We start from the raw sequence: 13,818 nt of genomic DNA, 5'->3' as shown, positions 1-13,818 counted from the left end.
TCGTTGTGTTGGGCTCCGCGTAAACGTCCCGAATCAGCGCAGGCGCAGTCTGTAACGCCGTATTGGAATGTGGCAAAGTCGAAACCGCGACCGTGACTTAGGGAGTCGAATGCAGGAGCAACTGAGCCACCGCAATAGGTTTTATATCCCGAGAATCAGAAGGTCAGAATAACAGACGTCTAACTAGAATATTCCCAGAGGTTAATTAAGCGTTCAGAGTAGACGGTTATTGGCAAAAGTCGAACACAGTGTTCGATTATCATTTTCTTTTGTCTTTCAGTTTTAAATAAAGCTGGCAGAATGACAGTGTGGACTGCGATTAAAGCAACTGAGAAGGGGGCGAGTTGAAGCCTTAGAAAAATGTTTTAGTCTAGCTGGGGGCTCGCATCCAGGACACCCGATCGTGTCGCAGAAAAACTGCAGGATTGCGAGCAAAACCGTAGTATACGCTCAGTGCCGGAGGCATTACTTCTCTTTCGAAACGGGCGCCTTAACGCCGAAGAGCTGTGCCAGAAGTCACGATTAAGATGAGTGGGCGCTAAGCTCATTCGAAAGGAACCAGTGGAGCGAGCCAATACACACGCGTAAGGGCCAAGTCACGCGAAAGCCAGTACGGCGACTTATCCTGTGAGTCGCACGAGTTAAGTTTGTTGCGTTAGGAGAATATTGATTGATTGATTGATTGATTGATTGATTGATTGATTGATTGATTGATTGATTGATTGATTGATTGATTGATTGATTGATTGATTGGAAGCTTGTGAGTTGCAGCAGCAGCGTTTCCTTTCTTCTCTTCGTTTCTTTCTTTCTTTTTTTCGGCGACGTATCGAAACCTCGGCAAATCGACGAGAAAGAGACCAACGAGGGAGACCGATGGCGACACTGCCGGCCCCGCGAGCAGCTAGCTCCCTTCGCCACGCTCTCCCGCAAACGAGCCGCGCGATGTGGGAAAGCAAGCAGCAAGCAATTTAAAAGATGCCCGTCGACGAGCCTACAATCTCGTCGCTCGACCGCTGCCTTGCTCAGGACGGGCCATTAGCGACGACGACCACCCGCCAGACGACCGGGTCGAGATGAGAGGTCGGGCGGCCGGCGAGAGACCACCGACGGGCTTCCAATTATTCTTAACGACGACGTCGCGCCATTCGCCTTCGCAAATCGCCGCGGATCTCGGTGGGTCGCTAATGCTCGTACATACGGAAGCGGCCTCTGGCTGTTTCCTTATTTTCTTGTTTTACTCTTCGCCTCGTTTTTATGGTGAATTTATTGATTTCGTAATCTCGTTTTCTCGGAGATCCTGCACACACACACACGCACACACGCACACACACACACACACACACACACACACACACACACACACACACACACACACACACACACACACACACACACACACACACACACACACACGCGCGCGCGCGCGCGCGCACACGCACACGCACGCACACGCACGCACACGCACGCACACGCACGCACACACGCACGCACACGCACACACACGCACACACACGCACACACACGCACACACACGCACACACACGCACACACACGCACACACACACGCACACACACACACATACACACACACACACGCACCGTGAACCGACGTGGCCGTTCCCCAGGGTAACTTTTGTGCTTTTGAACGAATCGTAAAACGCGGATCCCTTGTCTCGCCCCCCTTTTCCTCTTTTCGAGAGCGATGTTCCGCGACATCCATTCCTGTCGTTGAAGTTGTACTACCTCTTCTTTCCTGTTGTTCTGTATACTGGTTTATTGTCTCGCAATACATAAACTGATGGCGTTTTTAGGAAGGCCGTAGTGCACATTGTTTCTTCTCGCACATTTTAATTAGCCGGAGAGACTGCTCGTAACAAGTGGAATCTGAACTCACGCGAATGTTATTTTGCTTGTGAAAAGGAAAATTACGGCGTCTATAGTCCTTGGGAATTGAGTATGGTTCTCTTTTCATCCACGGGCTGCTAAGAAGAATAAACAACTCTATACTAATAAGAAAATTATAAGATATACCGGTGTTACTCAGCGCTTATCATGTGATTATATAGGGTGTTCCTTTTTTTTTTAGCTGCACCAAATATTGAAAGCGTGCCTGTGGCAGACAGCCCAATTCTAAGCCTTGAGCTAAATTTCTCGATGAGGAGGCCGTAACTTCTACGAGAAATGAAAATGTCTAATTGAATAATTAACATGACTACACTATTTACCTTCTTAATTTGTTATTCGCGGTGAACGTTTAAATCTAGGAATTGTAGCTAGCCACCACGTAAGGCTTATCACCTTAGAACGAATTCTGCGGCCTGGAGGTGTAGGTAGATTAACAGAAGAAGGGAGTGAAAGGGCAGAGAGAGAAAAAGAGACGATCGCAAACAAACCGTGTGCGTAGGGGGTGGCCTTAAATTCAATCATTAAGCCCCGTAGACCGCAGAAATCTTAATAGCGCCAACAAAGCCTTCTGCGTGCCTGTTCTTTGGGTGAAACTCGCCTAGAGCTTTCAGTAGTGATAGCGGACGATGGTTCAATTGGTCCATCACTCTACACACCACTTGCCTCTCGGCACTACAGCGCGGGTGGACGCACATAATGTGTGCGAGCCGCTCTTCACAGCTGCATGTGTCGCACGCGGGGCTGTTGGCCATTGCGATAAGGAATGTCATAAGAGTTGGTAAATGCTACGCCTAGCCACATACTTTACATCATGGTCTGTTCACGTCGTGATAACCTGCAGGCGGTAGGTGCATCCGTATATCCGGAGACAACGAATGCAAACGGCACATAGTGAAAACGTTCGTGTCCCACAAAGTAAAACTATATTCGCGGGGCGCCAATCGCAGGCCAGCCGCAGCGTCTGTTCGCGAAAGAGGAATCAAGACGCATCGACCACTTTCATGCGCAGATGGGGCGGCTTCGTCGGCGTAGTCAGTCCCAGTGATGTTGGAAGGTCGTGAAAACGGTTGAAAGATTACGTTTTGCCCCGCGTGTCATGGTTGCGATGAAATATCTGTCGAATTTCTGAGGCCATCTGTTCATCGTCTTGAAAGTTCTCACTTGATCGTACATGTAACGAGGCTTGCAAGGAAGGCGAAGAGGAACCGGGAATGGAACATGCGACTCCTCAATGGGAACATAAAAGTAAGAAGTAAACTAAACCTAGAGAGCAGGCACTTTATCACGGTAGTCACGCAGCTAAGCAATTTCCGCACCGCGTATAGGCTAAGGAATCGCTTCAGCTATAGCGTAACATGAAAGCCCCTTTGCGAAGCCGTTTAGGCCGAAAAGAAGCCTTTGAGGTGCTATTTGAGCTCAAAGGAGCCGGGGAAGACATTAAGCATCGATTCTGCCCCCGCTTTTGCAAGGCAAATGAGTAGGCGATGATGCCGCCATTCGAGCGGCCATGGGGCAGGCTTCTTTATTCGATTACGCCAAGTTTTCCCGCGAACGAAGTCAATAGTTGCACGAGGAAAGAATGGATACTAAGAAAATTCCAGGGGTTGGTTCCTTTAGGCTGCTATGTGGAATGGTGGAAAGAGATAAGGAGAAGACGGTGTTCAGCGAAATGCAAGCAATATGTTTAGAGAAAGAATCGGCGACATGAGCAGCTACGCCTCCGGCTTGCTCCTCCATGTATAGGAAAATTGGACTGAAGAAAAAAAAAATATTGCAGGCGAAGTGCTGGAGATGATAATGCTGAGCACAGGAAGGAAAAAGTGGAGAAGGAAAGGCAGGTAGGTTAACCAGTTTAGCACAGGGTGTTAAAGAAAGATATATGCACAAGTTACTAAGTACACATTATAATTATGGGGCTCCTTTACGTATCCGTTACCCGCCGTGGTTGCTCAGTGGCTATGGTGTCGGGCTGCTGAGCACGAGGTCGCGGGATCGAATCCCGGCCACGGCGGCCACATTTCGATGGGGGCGAAATGCGAAAACACCCGTGTGCTTAGATTTAGGTGCACGTTAAAGAACCCCAGGTGGTCGAAATTTCCGGAGTCCTCCACTACGGCGTGCCTCATAATCAGAAAGTGGTTTTGGCACGTAAAACCACGTAATTATTATTATTTACGTATCCGTTGCTCCGAAGGACTAACCGTTTGAAAGTTGATCTGGCACGTTGTTTGGAAAACAACATTATTCTGCTTCTTCTGCTGAGTGATCATTGTACTGTGTAATTATAACGCATAAACAAGAAAATGAAGGGCGAAAGTGATCTCACGGCGCAGGAGGCACCTCTGGCGCAGGGAGCCTCTTCCGAGCCATTCTCTCCGTCTCTCTCCGTCTCTGTCGCTAAATGCGCTCATCACGTTGACTACTACGACGAGCGTGCCGTATACACGTGCCTTCCGCGGTCCATGGTAGGTTCGAATGTCGCTGGCAATGGAGGAGAGAAAAAAAAAGAATAAGAAGAACTACAGAAGGGAGCATCACGTGATAGACAACCTTAAATCCTGCTCACTAAAAGTAAAGAAAGAAGAAATAATGGAAAAAGCACCGCCGCACTGGTTGCAACAACGGTCGTTTTCCGTAGTGATCCCGCGCGGCTGCATCGGGTTCGTCGTCTGCTTGCCTGTGTATGTAGCGCCGCTCGGAAGCTGTAATGCGCTTTAAACGCGTGGACGCTTAAGAGCTTGTGTCACTGCTGCAGGGGCGACGATGTGTCATGTGCTCGTCAAAGTGGCCCAGTGGATATGTCTTTACGCTGCTTACCTCGAGGTCCCGCGGGTTCCGCCCCCCATCGAAGTCTCCATGGGGGAGGAATTGCAAAAACGTTCTCGTACCGCGGTGCATTTGCACGTTAAACAACACCAGGTGGTCAAACTATAATCTACAGCCCCCTCCGTGCGCCGCCCCTGCTTCGGCTTACCTCATAATCAGACCGTGAATTTGGCACATAAAACCCCAGAATGTACGTGATTTTGTTTAACCGTTTCATGCTTGGAGACCGAGAATCCGAGGCATCAGAAGCGGTGAAAGGAAAACGAGCGGCTAGCGCTGAAGAAAGCTGGAGCGACTCCGGCGACCAGCGGCACTGAACTAAATCAATCTTACGAACCAAACGGAGTACAGTGTGCTGTTCCCAAAATACAATGCGCGAAGGCCGCATTTCCCACAGTTCTCCGAGTGAAAGCGGGGAGAGAGCGACGTCAGAAGCGTCTTTCCGAAAGCTGACTACCTGACATCCTCCCTGTGCTCCCTCCAAATTTCTTTTTTTTTTCCTTCCTGCAATCCGCTGACTTCGCGCACTTGTGAACTTTTTTCCATGATTCCTTCTTTCTTTTTTTGTGATCAGGCTTCGAGATTGTCAGGTGGCGTTCCCTCCTAGACTCATCATTTCCTCCGTGTTCCCAAAGTCAGACAGTCCAGGCGATCTATAGCGTCGTCACGTGGTTTCACACCAAATGCGGTTACAGCATTCATGCACGCTGAAGTTTTTCGCCGCAAAATGCATGCCGCTTGTTCGATTCCCGACGTCACCACCCCAAACTAGATTGGGACGTCTTCCACGGCTCGGGTAGTGCTTTGTAGTATAAAATATTGTGAGATCTGTTACAGGCAACTTTAATGATAGAATGGTGTGGCAATATAACCCGCATATATACCGCATGTCGTATAGCAAAGCGTGGAATATAGAATCTATATACCTGAATATATACGATACCTCAATGTGACGACGACGGCAAAAATATGCTTGGAGTGTCCACATAATTGCTATCGCAACAAAACGTCGCCAATCAATCACATCTCGGAGATGCCATCCTTTTAAATATATTGGAAGGCGCTTGCGTATCAACAAGGAAACAACTACTAAAGGCAATTCCTTTTTTCAACGTTGCACGCACCAATTTTCCAAGTGTCGTCATTTTGTTCGCCAGGCAGACGAACCCAAGCGAGATAACATCAAGCAGACGACGCCACGAAGATGCAGCCAGAGTCGGGCAGACGAGAAAGCAGACAAGCGCATTTCTGAATACTTTGAATGAGACTGCGGAGGTACTCTAGACCACATACGGTAACCAACATACGAAGTGATAACAAAACGCTAAGAAAGAAGATATATAGCGGACATCAAATCGTGAAAAAAACACATTTCGTTCTTCAAGATGTTCTCGAGATGAAAAATGCGCCTTGAGCGGCCGCTTCCGTGAAACGAAACGCTTCGCAGCGGAAACATCGGTTCGAGGCGCAGACTCAATAGTGCGAGTCATTCATCATTCGAAAATCATTACGCCTCGCAGGGACACGCCACCGGCATTATTGTATTATTGTACAAAGGAACCGTTCTCTTTGCGAGCTGAAAAATAAAAGCGGAATCCATCGGAAAAACTCGCGATGGCGGCAGTGGGAGGCGGCGAAAGAATGCAAAATTTTTCGTGCTCTTGCTCCGTCTCTGCACTTGCCATTCTTCCCTGGAAACTCCGCACTAACTTTGTCGTCTGCTTCTTTTTCATCTGTTTTTTATGTTAAAATCCGCCGCCGTCCACCAGACACGAGTAAATTTGAAAGAAGGGTGAGACCGCTTCAAAAGAGAAGTTATAGGCTTCATCGAAGAACACGAGTGGTGTTATGGTCGGGGTTGAGTTTGTCGTCTAATAATATCCTTTGGTCTAAAAATGGTCTAACTATAGACGCACTTCAAACGAACAATCCCATTTTATTCACACCGCATTAGTACCCGCCATCACGTACGATCAAAGTGGTAGTTTTGCGCGCGTACACACGAACTCGGTGAATTGCGCACCTCTATATCTGCGTTGGAGAGACAAACGGCCTGTTATAAGTCGGGCCTTCCAACAGGAGCTCACGGAGGACTTATCCCTTCGTAAGTGCTGCCGGTTTTGCCGATGACTGACGATAATTTCAACCTAACCACGCTCGGCAACTGTTCAACCATGATGCGTGTTTATTTTGCGCGTACGTTCTGTAGGCAGTCGACGTAACAAGAGGATTATGGTGCACTTTTCTAACGTCGATCGGTTTTTGAGCAGCTATACTTGTAAAAAGAAAACGGATCAAACGCATGGGTTATTTGTGAAGATATCGTCCCGTGTTTATCGTTTCTGTTTCGCGTAGACACTGTTATCGGAGTTCTAGACCGGGATAACCTAACAATCATATCTCCGTGTTTCCTTTTCGCAGTTCGTGAGTGGCCTGAGCAGCAATTTTCGCCTTTGTTGTGCCGGTGAGATCACGGAAGCCATGGGTGGATGATACTGAACTCACATGATGGAGTGACAGAGATCGCTACGTCATACCGGCGCAGCTGTCGCGCAAGTTGCCCTACCGATTTTGCGTCTATAGTGTACATACGTTGCGAACGTCGTAGACCTTCCTAGTGAGACCGGCCAGTCATGTATCTGATCACTGACGCTCGGGCTCCCTGTGGCATGTACTTAAATATACCCGGCCACCACGGTTGCATCTCTAGAAGATTCGGCGACGCCTGTATATATGAGGCGGTAAGCGAGAAACACCGTGGCCCGTCATTCGATTCGATCATCATCGACCACGCTTGTTGCTATCGCCATCACCGAGCTTTATCTATTCTTAGTGGTCGGCCGACCGGTAGGCTTGCCTGTCTGCCTGTTCACCGTCGCAACCACCTGAAAACGTGGTAAGGGAATCAATTGCTCCTTCTTCCTTTTCATGGCAATAAGGTTACGCGACTTCTCCCCAATATGAAGATGTCTCCGGGCACAGTAGCATACCAGTACTATCGAGTTGCCTGAGCACTATCACATACACCTGACAATACAAGTAAGAACATGTACTAGAAATATTAGGGACGATATTATGCAGTCACTCGCTTTCGTTGATACTGTTTTGTCCTCTTGTTTTTCTTCACTCTGTCTAACGTGTAGTCCATGTTATCATTTTATTTATTTATTTATTTATTTATTTATTTATTTATTTATTTATTTATTTATTTATTTATTTATTTATTTATTTATTTATTTATTTATTTATAAAGCAAATATACTAGCCTGGGGCGCACTGTTTCCCACCTCTCCAGTTGGACTCTCTATAAGCTTACCTGGCTAGAAAATATGTATTCATTTTTTTTTCACATAAGGTGGAACTTAGGTGATTTATTCGTAACATAAAGATGTTTCTAGGATTGGTGGCTTCTTCACAATACTATACCATATATCTGAGAACAAAAGGTATGCTACAGCATTGAAACGCCATGCACGATCTTCTAAAACAGCATCCTACCTAATGAAGTATGTGAACTTATCACCGAACGAGGTGATTAGGTTCACGCCAAAGAACTTATCAGCACCCCCACGTACCTGTCACCGAAGCGTTGCCCTTGTAGATGTACCTGATAGTTAAATTTGTTTAGAATGAACGCTTCCCAGTAGTTATGTAATGCTCCTGCTTTTCTGGGTGTCTTTTCCGTTGCTTTTGTAGCGTTGCTTTTGCAAACGTATGAACTATCCGTCTTTCTTTTGTTCTTTTCATTTATTTTCGATTGGTCTTGTACAATACCATCCATTCATAAATGGAACACACAATTAGTATTCAAGTAAACGTTACTTGAGCTTCATAGGAATACATATGGTTGTTTTAACTCTATAGCTGACTTATACTGTTAAAAAATATATTTTTGGTGCCCATATGTCAAAGCTGAGTTGCAATTAATTCCGAAATGCCCTCCTAACAGGTGCAAAAAGACAGCTTTCTATTTGCACTGTAGCAATGCATGTTACGTAATAATGTCATCTTTGTTTCTTCCAGTGTCGTTAAATTTTCCTGCGGGATGTCGCAATGTTGCCTTCGCTTGTGTTTGTGTGTGCGTGTGTGTAACCTGAGTAACCTGAGACTGAACAGTGTAGGCTTGACATCGCAAACATCGCAGTGCATTCGTCCTGTACAGGTTGTCCGTCTGAGTTGACAACGAATTCGGTTTCACTTCTCACAACTCCTGGTCCACGCAGTTTTGATGAAGGGTGCACGTGAGCGCGTATATAATCGTGCGCGTAGTCGTACAATTGACAGCGTTCACTAAAACCTAACTACCTCACTAGAAGCAGGTCGACAAGAAACAACATTCTTTGGGCGGAAACGATCTTCTTCGAATGGTCACGAACTACTTCCTTTTCTGCAAAGCAACAAACCAATTTTAATAACTTTACGGCATAGCAATGGTCTTTCGACCAGCTCTCCGTTTGATTTACGACGTGCCGGCGTGCGTTTACTCGCACAGTGACACCTCGAGGTTCAAGTTTCCTTTACGAGCTGCCTTCCTTCCTGGCGACTCATTTTTCTCCGGTACCGCTGCGGTTTACACGGCTGGACGGACAGCTACTGTAAGCGATAAGCCGTTGGAAAACCGCTTCTTCGAGGCAGCTCGACGACAGCCCGCAGCGAAGACCGAGAAAGCCAACTCGCAGAGCGGACTCGCCAGTTGAAAAGGAAGCACCGGCCGGAGGTGGTACTTCGCCGGCCGACACCGACGCCGGAAGGGGACAGCAACTCATTGTTGACATGGCTTCCGCCGCGGTGTAGACAGAGGGCCCGCAAAGGGACCGCACGATTGCGGTGGAAACAATGCGAGAAAACAGCGTCGCGCCCGCCTCGTGCGTTCGTGGGGCTGGTAGCCATCATTACTACGCAAAAAATAAAAATAAAAAAGAAAACAGACTGCCGCCAGTAAGAATGCTTGCTTTCTTTCGGCGTTACGTCCTTCTTTGTGCGGCCGTCTACGCGTGCACTCCACTTAAGCAATTCCGTGCAGTGCCAGGAAGGCTTGCGTTCACGTCAGCCAATCAGTAACGAGAACCGGCTGCATGCTCCACACAAGAGTGGAGAAGGGTTCGCCCATTGTGCACTACTAATCCTTCCATGAAGGATTAGTAAGCTTTTATACTGATTCGGTGTCGCGAGGAGCATAAGAGCCGGAAATGGGAAGACCCCTTCTTCTAAGCTCTCCTCTCTGGTTGGTCGACGAGACCCACAGCTTTCCCACACGCTGCACCCAGTTTGTGTACGCGGAGCGTAGGTATCCATCTCCTCGAGCGTTGTTTGTGCTGGCGCGAACTACGGGCATAAACTATACGGGGATGACGGTGCCAAGTAGTAATAAAGAAGATAAACGGGAGACGAGCGCAACACTGTGCTCGAGGAGAAAGGGCAGGAAGGGAGGACGGAATGTGCGGAGTGTTTCGTGTTCGCTTTGCTCGCTTGTTTTGACTGAGGCGTAATGCCACCGCAGAAGCAAACAAATGGGGAAACGGGCAAATTGAACGTCGCCCGCGGGCGACGTTCACGCACCCTGGCGGCTGCGGCACGTATTACAAAGCCTGGACACGCCTGGACAAAAGAATGACGGAGTGGGAAGGACACTGCGACACGTTCGCGGTCTAACCTCACTTCTGCGGCTTTGCTAGCAGGCGAGTCACGTGCCGGGCTAAGAGAGAGAGAAAAAAAAAACGCGCGAGCGGAACACGGTCGTGAGGAAACAATAACAGTGCTTCCATCACTGTTGCCGTACTTCTTGCTTGTTTTTTTTTTTTCGAATGGACTGATGCGTCGCCGCCTCTTACTAAGGGGCTTTCGTTGTGTACTTGTAGCAGGGTCTGAAATTTCTCAGCCGTCTTTGAACCGGCTTAGTAGAGGCGAATCGGTTTAAGCAGAGAAGGCTGTGTTAGCGCTGGCTGAGCACACAGCTTAGCGCACGAGAGAGAAAATGCGATCCTGCTGTTGTTGGTAATGGGCCCGCTAGCCTTTACACGACGGCTGTTGTACAGTGGATGCTAGCACTTATGGTCGTTACTCCCACGTCTTTTTTTTTCATTTGCGAATGTCCCCCCTGGTCGATTTTGGAATGCGAAGCAGCTTAAGTAGGAAGACTCCTATAACTCCTCCAGATGCCGTTCTACATTGCGGTGGCTATCTAACAGCAAGACCTCAGTGAACTTCCAAGAGGAACCTGTTTTTCTTCGTTCGTTAATGCGCTGGATTTGGCATTGTAAGGCGAAGCACGACTGTAGGAAAGTTTACGTCGCGAGAGATTTCGCTGTATGTGACGACATACGATATGTCACTCTGACCTGTGAGGCTTTGCTCTCTAATGAGCTTCAGCCCTTGCGCCAGCCACGCGGTTACAAATTTAATGGTTTAGCTGGAAATAACGCAGCCCCCTTTGGGCACGACAACACAAAAATCACGCGCTGTCGTAAATGTTTAGCGTGTGCACGCGCGTGCTTGTGTGTGTGCGTGTGTGTTGACGCAAAACCTGCGCATTTTCTAGAATCAAGCCGGTCGTAGCAGGTTACACCCGCAGGAAACATAAGTGTCGACCCCGTGACGCGTACGCAGATTGGAAGATGATTAAAGATGGCCGCCCCATGCTTTACCGAATCGAACATTTCAGAACCTAATAATTAAGGAAGGATGTGGGATCAATATAACAACATGATGAATAAATTATTTCAGCTAAAAAAAGTTACGAACCGTGGATTCAGAATAAGGCTGACTTATACCTGGTGTTTCTGCGAAAGAGGTTAAGTAACATTTGAAAATAGCCAGTTTGAAATAAAATGACCGTTCCTTCGGAGACATGCCGCCAATGGCGGCGACGACGCGGTCACATGTGATGCTTGGTAATTATTCGTTAATTAACAAACATTCATTCATTAACTTTGAAACATTTAGTTCGAGCAAGCTGATGGTAGTCAGAAAATAATCGGGAAGCTCTCTGTACAAACCATATCCACTTTTGGTTCTAAAAAAAATGCCATTACCCATGAGACTGTGGCACAAAATTTCCAGAAGCATTAATCTAGTCGCTTTTTTATGGTGCATCGTTCAATCTCCAACACCTTCCTCTCACCTAACGCGTGTCTGCTATACACCTCTCTCCACACGTCTTTCTTTACTTCTTAGTTCGTTCAACCCACGCTTGTCGAAAGCGCTATGCGAATCCTCACACTCATTGGACATTGCACACGCGTGTAGGCTCTTCTGTCACGCCATTCTGTCGGCAAACACAGCGTTTCTGACCCCGTGCGCCCGGTGCAACAAACAGTACGCTCGTTGGCTATACTTCCCCGCATGCTCGCGTCTCCCTCCCTCTCCTTCTCGGCCAGCCTGGAATTTCTCGCGAGGTCGTCGTCAATTGCCACCGACGTGCTTTCTCCTCCTCTCCCGTTCCCCTTTCTCCCTTCCCCTGCCACAGTCCCACCATCCCGCGTTCCCTAATCAAACCGCCGCAGTGATGCGCAAGTGGGCGAAAAAGGGAGAGACGCGCTGCGCGGGAACAAAAAAACAAAATAAGTTTGACATGGCGGCCATTCATTAATAAAGTTTCTTCTCTCTCTCTATCTCTCTCTCTCTCTCTCTCTCTCTTGAAATGGCGAGACTTGTGGCACGAGGCCAAGCCCGTGACCTTACTGAACGTCGCGCGCCGGGAAGAGAACGCAATTCTCGACGACCTGCGGAGTGTGCAGGCTGTGTCCGCGAACGAGCTCACGCGGTGCGCCGCGCGGGTATGGAGTACGCGCACCTCTGTACGCAGCCTCCGCCCTCAATTAATCCTGCGCTCCCGACGCGAGGGGGAAGGGGGAAGGGGAGGGGGCGTCGCACGGGGACGCCCTGCAATTATCCATATTATTAGGCCGAACGGCGCCGAACGCAGAGCGGCCCGTCGCCGGGCGTAAAGAGGACCGGGGAAGGGGATGCCTGTACAGCTGAGCCGCTTCCATTATGGAGAAGGTCGTGTTTTCCGGTGATTACCGACGCACCGCTTCGCTTGTCTGCGGCCTAAATTGAACGAGCAGAATGTGGTCGTGTGTTTTGGGGGGAGGGGGGGTGGGGACTCTGATCGCCGTGCCACGCGTATTCGTGTCGGTTCAAAATACATCAGTGCTGTTCGCGTATTCATAGTCTCACTGCCTACTACACAGACACATTCGTCATCATCGTCACATTATTTTTATCTATATAGCGTGGACATGTATATCGGTTCTTGCTTGTACGCACGGGTACAACTGTTCCCAATATCGCCCTACAAACATCAATTAACGCGAATTCCAGCACTACGGTGCACAGCTCTCGTACCAATCTGACAATGTGAAATCGTTTCCCGTTTCGAAAGGGTACATCACCAGCGAAAAAGAAAAATTAAAGCCACACATGTGTGGCGCGTAGAATAGGGTGAGTTTTTAAATATGCATCGGTGGGCGGCTTGAAAATGACCGGAATCCCAGCGGTCGCGATAAGAAGTGATACGCTAGCAAAGCCAGTGAAGAATCACACGCAGTTCATGTGAGCAAGAATACTGAGCATGAAATAATTTTAGCTACCGTAGTCGGCGACCTTCAAGTGGCCTTGAGCCAAAAACCAAAGCCGTTATCCGGGCTCTCAAACGAAAACATCCGGGCAAGTTGCCAAAGAAACTTATTCACCCGCATGCACGCTTACAACTGTGGTATGAACGTGAAGTACAACATAAGGTATAGCACATGTAATACATCATACTTGATATAAACAAAACAGACCAGCAAATGAAATAATAAATGGTGTCTGCTTGACACTGGCTTTGCCACTAGTCACTGCCCAAACAACTTACAAAAATACTGCTTCCGAATTCTACGTAATGCTTGTTCACAATATCACTCAATCTGTAACTTCCAGTACGCTGAAGGTTTATTTGTCGTTTCCATTAGCGACGTTCAAAAGGCAGAAACACGGCATTATTCAATGTCTTCTCATCATTCGGCGCTGAGCGCTGAACGCCGAACGCCAGCGGCCCACGCATTCCGCAGCGCGGGTTTTCCGTGGCCTCGAGAGATGGCGCCA

At 48.2% G+C, this 13,818-nt stretch overlaps 1 protein-coding gene across 2 annotated transcripts in view; it reads right to left on the bottom strand.

Annotated features, from left to right (window-relative positions):
* Nucleotides 1–13,818, bottom strand: part of LOC139056253 (uncharacterized) — a 642,331-nt gene that overhangs the window by 567,381 nt on the left and 61,132 nt on the right. The window lies entirely within an intron of this gene.

This window comes from Dermacentor albipictus, chromosome 2, assembly GCF_038994185.2.
Source record: "Dermacentor albipictus isolate Rhodes 1998 colony chromosome 2, USDA_Dalb.pri_finalv2, whole genome shotgun sequence".
NCBI lineage: Eukaryota > Metazoa > Arthropoda > Arachnida > Ixodida > Ixodidae > Dermacentor > Dermacentor albipictus.
Note: the sequence above shows the minus strand (reverse complement) of the source record. Positions and strands in the feature narration are given on the sequence as shown.